This window comes from Garra rufa, chromosome 22 (genome assembly GCF_049309525.1).
Source record: "Garra rufa chromosome 22, GarRuf1.0, whole genome shotgun sequence".
Lineage (NCBI taxonomy): Eukaryota > Metazoa > Chordata > Actinopteri > Cypriniformes > Cyprinidae > Garra > Garra rufa.
In genome coordinates, this window is record NC_133382.1 from 24,197,300 (window position 1) to 24,201,967 (window position 4,668).

Sequence of the window (4,668 nt, forward strand, 5' to 3'; positions counted from 1 at the left end):
TTTCCCCAATCGCAGAGAGGAATTAGAACTTTATCTAGCTATGATGGCAGACTTTAATCTAAGATATGGCGGGACCTATTTTACGAGTCTCACAAGTCTTTTTCAGCAAAAGCTGCTTCTCCTGTTGCCTTCGTTGGTTGACTCTGACCTGCTTATTCGCCTTTTCGGAGGCCAAAAAACTCTGACTCGAGCTGTAGCTCCCACGGCCACTCCGCTTCTCTCTCTGCCCTAAAAAGTTCACGCTTGCCGTGCTCCGGTCGCTCTCCATGGTGCTGATCCCGCAAACCCCGCGCTCGCCTATAAGGCCGTCCAATTATGAATTCAATGGTATACCTCTGTGCAATAACTTTAATGAATCTGTTCGTTCTTATTTTAAATATTTGCAAGCTGCCTTTCGCGTTACATTTGCTTGATGATTTTCTGCTTATCGACCTTCCTCCTTCTGAAGCTTCGTGCTTGATACTCTAAACAAGTATTTTGCGACTTAGGTGTTCCTTCGTCAGAAGAAAAAACAATCGGTCCCGTCATATGTCTCGAATTTCTCGCATAATTCTGGATACTATTAAGATGCAAGCTTCTCTTCCACACCAAAAAAAAAAAAAAAAAAAAAAATTGTCCGAATCAGGTCTGTTATGGAACCGTTCCTCATGTCTCGCTTAACTTCCAAACGTGACTTGCTTTCTCTTCTCGGCAGTCTCAACAAGGTCGTTCTTTCATATCTCGCATGCTGCATTTGGCTCATTCAGTTGCAAATTTAAGCGACTCGCTTCTCCTAGATGACGGTTGTTTTTCAGACCTTAGGTTTTGGTCTCTTCTAAATGTGGTACCCTGTAATATATTAATTATATCTTTATCATCGTTATTGTTTTGGAAGGAGATGTACTGTGGGAATGCGTGACTATTTGCGCTGTAATTGGTTGTACGCCAGTACGTCACCGTGTACGCCGACACGGCACGTCACCATGTGACTACGAGATCACCTATCAGCTCACGCGATCTGTTTCATTCACATAAAGACGGTGAACAAGCATCGCATGACTGTTGTGTTGCTCATTATATTCTCCTTCTCAGGTATGATTAATGTTAAAAGAAAAGGGTTATCGGTTTACTAAGCACTGAATGTTCATTATATGAGTCGTTGGCAATGTATGTGAACGTGTTATATCTGTGCTACCGTGTTATATGCGTCTAGGTGTTCTAATGCATGTGATCAGCACGTTAGCGTGTTCGCACCGAGTGAACATGGCGTTGTTTATACGCTGTGTTACTGTATATTCTTAAGTTAAGCACCTGAAGTTACAGATCATAGGTTATTGGGAGTATACATGTGCGTTATACACATATGTGTGACATGGGTATTTTTCACATGTAATTTGAGTTGGTATCAAGACTGTCATTTTCTGAGGTTGTGCGGATTTGTGTGTTTGATTGTTGGATCTGTTTCATTCACATAAAGACGGTGAACAAGCATCGCATGACTGTTGTGTTGCTCATTATATTCTCCTTCTCAGGAGTGCTACATAAACAACTGGAATGGCATTTCCTTCTATAACGACGTTTCCGAATCATCCAACGCTCCGAACTATATACCGAAGCAACCACTTCTATTGATTTTTGGGGATTCTTCCAAGGGCAGCGGTTCGCAGAAAAGTGGCCTCACGATTTGTCTATTTCATTCAAAATCCACCTTGTCCGCTCTCTATAAATCTACCCTTTCGCGGTTGCTAGCGTTCTCTGGGGCTCAGCCCGGTTACGGAAACGTACTACCTTGTTTTGCGACAACGAAGCCACTGTCCACATCATTAACAAAGGTCGTTAGCTTTGCCCGGCTATCATGTCTATTTTAAGACGTCTAACTTGGCAATCCATGACGCACAATTTTATCATCAAAGCCGAACACATTCCAGGTTGTTTTAATGTCTAAGCTGACGCTCTCTCTCGCTCTCGTTTGCAGGTATTCCGACGACTTTACCCAGCGGCCAACAAGGATCCGACGCCGTGCCCACGCTGCAACAAATTCTCTTGAATTAAACAGGCCTTTGGATTAAACAGGCCTTTGGATTTTAACAACCTTTTTCTGCCAAATCGTACATCGCAAAGGCGTAGCACTGTCAACTCTCAAAGCATACAACTATGCTTGGTCCCGGTTCATCATGTTTTGCTTCACCTATCAAATTCCGTTACTTCCCATTTTAATTTCGACCGTGTGTGCTTCCCTCACGTACTGTTTTTAATCATGCCAACTTAATATTTCAACTATATGTAAAATTCCGGCTGGTGTTCTATTCCACGCAAGGTTTAATATCCCTAATTGCCCCAGCTTATTTTTGTCCCCTTTCATTCGATTACTTCTCCAGGGTATGTCAAAATCCGTGTTCAAAGCTAAACGTCAGCCTATCACACACCGCATACTTCAGACCTTAGTCTCAAAACTTCGTAACAGCTTACTTGACAACTATTCCAACGCTCTGCTCGAAGCTACGTTTTAAACTGCATTCTTTGGTTTCTCGCGCATTGGTGAGTTTACTTCCGATAGTAATCGTTTCGATCCAACAAAAGATTTATTTCAAGACTTACACTTTTCACCTAATAACGTTTCACTGCTGATTAAACTCTCAAAATCAGATTCCCCGGGTCTGGTGTCACAATTTCAATTTCAAAATAAATTTGGCTCTATGCCCTTTCGCTTCTATGCTCAACTTTCTCAAAATACGGCTGCGCACTTCTGGTATGTCACCTCTTTTCTTCTCTTAAGTGGGTTACCTATTACTAAACGGTGGTTTAGAATTCATTCATCAACCACCTTGACAGCCGCCGGTCCTTCACCCGATATTTATACTAGCAACCCTTTCCGCATCGGCGCTGCCACTACGACAGCTGAACGAGGGGTTCCAGAGTCTACCATCAAACAGCTCGGAAGATGGTCTTCTTCGGCATACGAAACGTATATCAGATAAGAATTTCATAAGGTCCTGAATGCACAGCAGTCTCTCACATCATCAAGGTACGTTGAATTCGCTAGCTACTGGTGGTGGTTTTACGTCGAATTGTTCATGTTACTTATGGTGGTTAAGTTACCAAAAGTCAATCATGCTTTTACTTATCGTCGTCGTTATAGCCTACAACTAATATGACGTCTTTGCATTTTCTTTATCATACTAACGTTCGTAATCTCATAGACTAAGCCTACACTATAATCAGCAACCTAACGTCAGCGGCAATAACGACTCGAAGCCGTTCGCTCCTTTATGTCTATCTTTACAAATTTATTCGACCTAGCATGGTCCTTCCTCAAGCCTGCGCGGCTTAAACGGCAGTCGTGGCATTTACAATCGTCTTCATTATTATTAGCTTTATTATCAATAACTCACTCTTACAATATGTCATTGGATTATTATATTATGCACGATAAACCTTCAATACCGAGGCTCGACGCCCGTCCCGACATACACTCATTGCCTATCGTGGCTCGCTTTTTTTTTCTCAAGACCTAACGTGGTCCCTCACATCAAGCCAATCGAGGCTATACGGCCAGTCGTGGCATCAATATTGGGCGCTAATCACCGAAAGCCAGTCGTGGCTTCGTTATTCACCGAAAGTCAGTCGTGGCTTTTATTATTAGCTCTTATATACTCACTCTTACTATATGTCATTGGATTATTATATTATCCACGATAAGCCTTCAATACCGAGGCTCGACGCCCGTCCCGGCTTACACTCATTGCCTATCGTGGCTCGCTATTTTCCCAAGACCTAACGTGGTCCCTCACATCAAGCCAATCGAGGCTAAACGGCCAGTCGTGGCTCAAAAGTTCGGAACTTGCTCGATCGGCCAGTCGTGGCTTAACCGTGAGAGCCTATCGTGGCTTCAGTTAGCAAAGTCAATCGTGCCCATTTTACTTTCACGCAATCTTAACCCTTCCATTATCACTCGTACTTCGGGCTCTTTTCTTTGGGGGAAGGCTCTCCCCTGCCTTCATCTTCAGGCAGGAAATGCAGTCTACCTCAGTCACGGATTAAGGATGGAGCCCACGCCAAAAGAAACCATTAACCCTTCTGTCTTATTCATTCATTCAAATAAATGTTCAAATTTCTATCGCCTCAGAGTCTCTCTGGTAGAAATGAAAGCTTTAGCGTAAAGTTCTACCAGGATGACTCTAATTCATGATTATCTCGACAACCAATAGCAGCTCGACGCCTCGAATAAAAGACCAAAACTTACTCTTCTATCCTGCTGCCCCTAGGTGTCGTACCCGAAGTTCCCCTCCATCCTCCCCACCACCACCAGGTTGGCTACCATCCATACCACGTGGGGGAAGGCTCTCCCCTGCCTTCATCTTCAGGCAGGAAATGCAGTCTACCTCAGTCACGGATTAAGGATGGAGCCCACGCCAAAAGAAACCATTAACCCTTCTGTCTTATTCATTCATTCAAATAAATGTTCAAATTTCTATCGCCTCAGAGTCTCTCTGGTAGAAGTGAACTGATCTTTTAACTCAAAAAAAACCTTTTTAATTTAAGTCTTTATATGTGATGGACATTGTTATGCTCATCTCCTTTGAAGGTATCTTCAAAAAACAGCTCTATGTTTCACAAAGCACATACGGAAGCAACAAGATCTGTTTTACATAATACAGAATTTAGCACATAACCCTTATAGTTGCCTGT

The 4,668-nt window shown here is 42.9% G+C and overlaps 1 long non-coding RNA gene across 1 annotated transcript; it reads left to right on the top strand.

Annotated features, from left to right (window-relative positions):
* The first annotated feature begins 651 nt into the window (after window positions 1-651).
* LOC141298264 (uncharacterized) lies at window positions 652-4,451 on the top strand. The gene is made up of 2 exons (XR_012341550.1): window positions 652-1,071; window positions 1,955-4,451. It is a non-coding gene; the product is annotated as an uncharacterized lncRNA (long non-coding RNA).
* Window positions 4,452-4,668: the final 217 nt, after the last annotated feature.